Genomic DNA, 8504 nt, shown 5'->3' on the forward strand with positions numbered 1-8504 from the left:
CACCTTGAACTTGTCAAAAACCTTTCGCAACAAGTCGAGCTTTGTAGATAGTAACACTACTATCAGCATCTATTTTCCTCTTGAAAATCCATTTATACAATATGGCTTCCTCATAGTTCGTAGGTTCATCATGGTCTAGTAACATGACTTCCAGAACAGGATTACCGTACCACTCTGATGCGGACTGTACTTTGGAAGACCTACAAGGTTTTCTAGTAACTTGATCTGAAGTTTCATGATCACCATCATTAGCTTCCTCACTAATTGGTGTAGGAATTACTGGAACTGATTTCTGTGATGAACTACTTCCTAATTCGGGAGAAGGTACAAATTACCTTATCAAGCTCTACTTTCCTCCCACTCACTTCTTTCGAGAGAAACTCCTTCTCTAGAAAGGATCCATTCTTAGCAACGAATGTTTTGCCTTCGGATCTGTGATAGAAGGTGTACCCAACAGTTTCCTTTGGGTATTCTATGAAGACGCACTTCTCCGATTTGGGTTCGAGCTTATCAGGTTGAAAAACTTGTTTTCATATAAGCATCGCAACTCCAAACTTTAAGAAACGACAGCTTAGGTTTACTGCTAAACCATAGTTCATACGGTGTCGTCTCAACAGATTTAGATGGTGCCCTATTAAACGTGAATGCAGATGTCTCTAATGCATAACCCCAAAACGATAGTGGTAAACCGATAAGAGACATCATAGATCGCACCACATCTAGTAAAGTACGATTACGACGTTCGGACACACCATTACATTGTGGTGTTCCAGGTGGCGTGAGTTGCGAAACTATTTCACATTGTTTCAAATGAAGACCAAACTCGTAACTCAAATAGTCGAATCCACGATCAGATCGTAGAAACTTTATTTTTCTTGTTATGATGATTTTCCACTTCACTCTGAAATTGTTTGAACTTTTCAAATGTTTCAGACTTATGTTTCATCAAGTAGATATACCCATATCTGCTCAAATTATCTGTGAAGGTCAGAAAATAACGATACACGCCGCGAGCCTTAACACTCATCAGATCGCATACATCGGTATGTATTATTTCCAATAAGTCAGTACCTCGTTCCATTATTTCGGAGAACGGAGTTTTAGTCATCTGGCCCAAAAGGCACGGTTCGCAAGCATCAAATGATTCATAACCAAGTGATTCCGAAAATCCATCTTTATGGAGTTTCTTCATGCGCTTTACACCGATATGACCCAAACGGCAGTGCCACAAATAAGTTGCACTATCATTATTAACTTTGCATCTTTTGGCATCAATATTATGAATATGTGTATCACTACGATCGAGATCCAACAAACTATTTTCATTGGGTGTATGACCATCGAAGGTTTTATTCATGTAAACAGAACAACAATTATTCTTTGACTTTAAATGAATAACCGTATCGCAATAAACATGATCAAATCATATTCATGTTCAATGCAAACGCCAAATAACATTTATTTAGTTTAACACTAATCCCGAAAGTATAGGGAGTGTGCGATGATGATCATATCAATCTTGGAACCACTTCCAATACACATCGTCACTTCACCCTCAACTAGTCTCTGTTTATTCTGTAACTCCTGTTTCGAGTCACTAATTTTTAGCAACCGAACAAGTATCAAATACTCAGGGGATACTATAAACACTAGTAAGGTACACATCAATAACCTGTATATCAAATATACCCTTGTTCACTCTGCCATCCTTCTTATCCACCAAATATTCAGGGTATTTCCGTTTCCAGTGACCATTTCCTTTGCAGTGCAAGCACTCAGTTTCAGGCTTTGGTTCAGCTTTGGGCTTCTTCGTGGGAGTGACAACTTGCTTGTCATTCTACTTGAAGTTCCCCTTTCTTTCCCTTTGCCCTTTTCTTGAAACTAGTGATCTTGTCAACCATCAACACTTGATGCTCTTTCTTGATTTCTACCTTCGTCGATTTCAACATCACGAAGAGCTCGGGAATCGTTTTCGTCATCCCTTGCATACTATAGTTCATCACAAAGTTCTACTAACTTGGTGATGGTGACTAGAGAACTCTGTCAATCACTATCTTATCTGAAAGATTAACTCCCACTTGATTCAAGCGATTGTAGTACCCAGACAATCTGAGCACATGCTCACTAGTTGAGCGATTCTCCTCCATCTTTTAGCCATAGAACTTGTTGGAGACTTCATATCTCTCAACTTGGGTATTTGCTTGAAATATTAACTTCAACTCCTGGAACATCTCATATGGTCCATGACGTTCAAAACGTCTTTGAAGTCCCGATTCTAAGTCGTTTAAGCATGGTGCACTAAACTATCAAGTAGTCATCATATTGAGCTAGCTAAACGTTCATAACGTCTGCATCTGCTCCTGCAATAGGTCTGTCACCTAGCGGTGCATTAAGGACATAATTCTTCTGTGCAGCAATGAGGATAAACCTTAGATCACGGATCCAATCCGCATCATTGCTACTAACATCTTTCAACACAATTTTCTCTAGGAACATATAAAAATAAACATATGAAAGCAACAATGCAAGCTATTGATCTACAACATAATTTGCAAAATACTACCAGGACTAAGTTCATGATAAATTTAAGTCTGATTAATCATATTACTTAAGAACTCCCACTTAGACAGACATCTCTCTAGTCATCTAAGTGATCACGTGATCCAAATCAACTAAACCATGTCCGATCATCACGTGAGATGGAGTAGTTTTCAATGGTGAACATCACTATGTTGATCATATCTACTATATGATTCACGTTTGACCTTTCGGTCTCCATGTTCCGAGGCCATATCTGTATATGCTAGGCTCGTCAAGTTTAACCTGAGTATTCCGCGTGTGCAACTATTTTGCACCCGTTGTATTTGAACGTAGAGCCTATCACACCCGATCATCACGTGGTGTCTCAGCACGAAGAACTTTCGCAACGGTGCATACTCAGGGAGAACACTTCTTGATAATTTAGTGAGAGATCATCTTAAAATGCTACCGTCAATCAAAGCAAGATAAGATGCATAAAGGATAAACATCACATGCAATCAATATAAGTGATATGATATGGCCATCATCATCTTGTGCTTGTGATCTCCATCTCCAAAGCACCGTCGAGATCACCATCTTCACCGGCGCGACACCTTGATCTCCATCGTAGCATCGTTGTCGTTACGCCATCTATTCTTCTACGACTATCGCTACCACTTAGTGATAAAGTAAAGCAATTACAGGGCATTTGCATTTCATACAATAAAGCGACAACCATATGGCTCCTGCCAGTTGCCGATAACTTCGGTTACAAAACATGATCATCTCATACAATAAAATATAGCATCACGTCTTGACCATATCACATCACAACATGCCCTGCAAAAACAAGTTAGACGTCCTCTACTTTGTTGTTGCAAATTTTACGTGGCTGCTACGGGCTGAGCAAGAACCGTTCTTACCTACGCATCAAAACCACAACGATAGTTCGTCAAGTTAGTGCTGTTTTAACCTTCGCAAGGACCGGGCGTAGCCACACTCGGTTCAACTAAAGTTGGAGAAAAAGACACCCGCTAGTCACCTGTGTGCAAAGCACGGCGGTAAAACCAGTCTCGCATAAGCGTACGCGTAATGTCGGTCCGGGCCGCTTCATCCAACAATACCGCTGAACCAAAGAATGACATGCTGGTAAGCAGTATGGCTTGTATCACCCACAACTCACTTGTGTTCTACTCGTGCATATAACATCAACGCATAAAACCTAGGCTCGGATACCACTGTTGGGGAACGTAGTAATTTCAAAATATTTCCTACGCACACGCAAGATCATGGTGATGCATAGCAACGAGAGGGGACAGTGTTGTACACGTACCCTCGTAGACTGAAAGCGGAAGCGTCATAACAACGCGGTTGATGTAGTCGTACGTCTTCACGATCCGACCGATCCAAGTACCGAACGTACGGCACCTCCGAGTTCAGCACACGTTCAGCTCGATGACGATCCCCGGACTCCGATCCAGCAGGGTGTCAGGGATGAGTTCTGTCAGCACGACGGCGTGGTGATGATGATGATGTTCTACCGACGCAGGGCTTCGCCTAAGCACCGCAACGGTATGACCGAGGTGGAATATGGTGGAGGGGGCACCGCACACGGCTAAGGAACGATCGCGAAGATCAACTTGTGTGTCATGGGGTGTCCCCCTGCCCCCGTATATAAAGGAGCAAGGGGGGAGGAGGCGGCCGGCCTAGAAGGGGCGCGCCAGGAGGAGTCCTACTCCCACCGGGAGTAGGACTCCCTCCTTTCCTTGTCCAACTAGGAGAGGAAGGAAGGGAAGGAGAAGGAGAAGGATAAAGAGGGAGGAAAAGGAGGAAAGGGGGGCCGGCCCCCTAGTCCAATTCGGTTTGGGCTAGGGGGGGCGCGTGCCCTGCCTCCTCTCTTCCACCACTTGGCCCATGAGGCCCATTGCTTCTTCCTCGTATTCCCGTAACTCCCCGGTACCCCCGAAAATACCTGAATCACTCGAAACCTTTCCGAAGTCCGAATATAGTCATCCAATATATCGATCTTTACGTCTCGATCATTTCGAGACTCCTCGTCATGTCCCCGATTTCATCCGGGACTCCTAACTCCTTCGGTACATCAAAACTCATAAACTCATAATATAACTGTCATCGAAACCTTAAGCGTGCGGACCCTACGGGTTCGAGAACTATGTAGACATGACCGAGACACGTTTCCGGTCAATAACCAATAGCGGAACCTGGATGCTCATATTAGGTCCTACATATTCTACGAAGATCTTTATCGGTCAAACCGCATAACAACATATGTTGTTCTCTTTGTCAACGGTGTGTTACTTGCCCGAGATTCGATCCTCGGTATCTCAATACCTAGTTCAATCTCGTTACCGGCAAGTCTCTTTACTCATTCTGTAATACATCATCCCGCAACTAACTCATTAGTTGCAATGCTTGCAAGGCTTAAGTGATGTGCATTACCGAGTGGGCCCAGAGATACCTCTCCGACAATCGGAGTGACAAATCCTAATCTCGAAATACGCCAACCCAACAAGTACCTTTGGAGACACCTGTAGAGCACCTTTATAATCACCCAGTTACGTTGTGACGTTTGGTAGCACACAAAGTGTTCCTCCGGTAAACGGGAGTTGCATAATCTCATAGTCATAGGAACATGTATAAGTCATGAAGAAAGCAGTAGCAACATACTAAACGATCAAGTGCTAAGCTAACGGAATGGGTCAAGTCAATCACATCATTCTCCTAATGATGTGATCCCGTTAATCAAATGACAACTCATGTCTATGGCTAGGAAACATAACCATCTTTGATCAACGAGCTAGTCAAGTAGAGGCATACTAGTGACACTCTGTTTGTCTATGTATTCACACAAGTATTATGTTTCTGGTTAATACAATTCTAGCATGAATAATAAATATTTATCATGATATAAGGAAATAAATAATAACTTTATTATTGCCTCTAGGGCATATTTCCTTCACTGCAAACATCTCTAATCTAACAGTGGCCTTAATAGATTTCACTTTCCATCCTGGATTTGCCTTCATAATTCTCTCATACTTGTCTGCAATTCTAGGTGCAGTAACCAATCTGTTGTCTCTCTTCTATGGGCATATGTGGTTGTCAACAAGTGTTATGACTTGAAACCAATCATTTGAACTCCTCTTTGCACCATAAATCAACCAAGGACACTTAGGCCAAGAACATTTTGCCCTAATCCTACCAGCCTCATCTTTTACAAAGCAAATGTGCCTCTTCATAGCAAGGCCATACTTCACCAGTGCCCTCTTGAACTGACTTCTTCCCCTAAATGTCATGCCCAAGCTAAATATTGGAATTGCATCCTTGCTATCAAATCTTGGAAATCTTGATTTCATCCTAACTGAATTTCCATGCTCATCCTCATCATAACTGTATTCCTCACTGCAATCCATGTATGGAGTGTCATTTCCTTCATCCATTTCATCAAAAGGAATTAACTGTGCTGTACTTTCTTTCACTTCCTTCTCTTCATCAAGTGGCAACTTCATTCTGATCTTTCTGAGCACTTCCTTAGCATGCTTTCTGAGCTCCTCTGCCTCATCATCTTCACCTAAACTGTCTTCATCTTTAGGGCACCAATCAAGATCTTCACAATCATCACTTAGTTCATCTGGTGCAACATCTACTGAAGGAACATTTCCAGTTTCAGGTTGCAACTCTTCTTGTACAGCATACTTGGTCTTTTCAGGCTCATCCCCATCCTCCTCTGAAGTATGCTCCAGGTCATCCTCAGTAGAGCAATTGTCATTCTCATCTTCCCAATCACTGTCACTCTTCTCTTCTGTCTTGTCTTCTTCAACTGCAGCATTAGTTTCCTTTTCCTCTTTCTCTCCAATATCAGACACACTGTTCTGTCCATCTTCATCAACATCATCTTCATAATTCACATACACATCCACAACCCCACAATCTATAATACACCTATATCCATGAAGAACACATTTTTATCAGTGTCCACTCGTCTCAGTCCATCTCTAACGTTTTTTCCAGGAAACAACCGGTAAAGCATGTGCTTCTCTGTTAGCTCTTCACCATGGTAGGCCATCTTTATATCTGCTAACTGCTCCCTGACAGTAGCTAACGATATATTGTACCTCTCAACAGATGTGAGCTGTATCTTACCACCAACATATGACAATTGCTTGTTTGACTTCTCAAATTGGCCATTGTTAAAGAAATGGATGCCTGACCAATCTAGATTATCCATTGCTTAACCTGCAGATTAAAACAACATTCAATCTTCAACTACAACCTACATACAGCAGCTAACTAGAGCAGAGCAGGTACACCAAGGGAAGGGGATTGGAGGGATGGGACTTACCTCAATTCGTATGCGCCGTCGGGAAATCAGACAGACCACAGCAGCCGTCGCCGCATCGACAGAGCCATCGACCTAGGGTTTTGAGGACGGGGAGGACAGCGGCCGTGGGAGAAGGAACTGGTCGGGGAAGATTCACGGGTTGCACCGCCGCGCCGCGGCCACCAGCAACACTCCGACCACCGTTGCTGGTCGGAGTTCAGCGCTGCCCCAAGGTAGCCATCGACGGTGACATGGGGGGGAGAAAAAGAAAGGGATTTTTGATCCAGAACGCAACGGGGAACGGCAGTGTTTAACAGTCCTACCTGACAAGTAGGGCCCACAGCGGTCAAAACCGCCCTTTGACTGTGCCACATCAGCATCGCATGGAGACAAACCAGCCTGGGGTTTTTTTGTCCAGTTTGGTTTTGTTTGGGGTGTCGAAGGAGCCAAAATATAGTTCAGGGGGTAAAGTGAACCACCCACTTTGTTCAGGGGAGTAAAATGGACTTTTTTCTTATAACTATTGTAGTGGGTCAGGACATGAGAAAACTATGCACTCATTTGATTCAGTGAAATTTCATAGGAGTTTTGGGGCCTCCTTGGTTCAAATGAAAAGTGGAGGAAGCATGTATGAATAGAAGATTTTCCTGTGGTGCACTATTCAAGCCTTTGGTTTCTAAGTTGTATGGAGGAAATTTTCCTTTGGCCTCAGTTTCAGAGGGGGGAAACGGGATTTTTTACAATTTATTTGGACTCCATTTTCAAATTCTTATGCACGAAGAACGAGACTGGGATCCATAGTGGCATAATAACATGCCATACCTTTCCATGTGGTTTGACTGTGTTTATTAGGATTCCTGTGTTAACCAAACACTCCAAGTCCACAAAATTACTATGATTTCCAATCTTTTGTTTTACACATGCATTCATATTCAATTATTGTGTTTTTGTTTTCCAGCGCTTCTAGAATCTTGGGGAGCAAAGGAGGCCTTGGAGGATTAGAATCGTTAAGAATTTTTCCTACATTGCTCGTTTGAATCGTATGATTCAATCCCATAGGGTTTTTTCCCGAGGAATTGTTTGTACTACATTCCATAGAAAATCTAGCATTCACTCCAACATCTTTTTACAATTACATTGTTTTGTTGTGGCATCAAATATTGTCTAGTTCAAATTTATGTGGCTTGATAATCCTTTAGGATTCAAGTATTGAAGTAGGCATGCCACTCCAATCCTATTTTTTTCATGTTCCTGCGTTCTTATGTGGTCTACATACCTGCCAATGTTCCTTGATGAGCCGTAAGAGTAAGAATAGACCAGCTAAATACAATCGGCGACATTAATTGTTTTCTAAGTTGTCATGAGAGCAAGGTGTGGAATGTGATTGCAATTACATGTGGATGCCTCGATTAAGAGATGGTATAGGCGTACAGCCTCCTCCCCTCCAGCGCACAAGATGTTGTGAGAGGCACCTAACTGAACAATGAACAACGTGGTCCATCGGACGTCCAACACAGACGGATTCCCATCATGTACCGAAAGGGAATGGGAGTACAAATCTATGTCCCACGCCTAATCCTTTCGTGAATTCCCTCGTGCAAACTTGCGTTCCCCTTCCCTGAACGTTAGCAAACATGCTGCT

This window comes from Triticum dicoccoides, chromosome 6B (assembly GCF_002162155.2).
Source record: "Triticum dicoccoides isolate Atlit2015 ecotype Zavitan chromosome 6B, WEW_v2.0, whole genome shotgun sequence".
In the NCBI taxonomy this organism is placed as follows: domain Eukaryota; kingdom Viridiplantae; phylum Streptophyta; class Magnoliopsida; order Poales; family Poaceae; genus Triticum; species Triticum dicoccoides.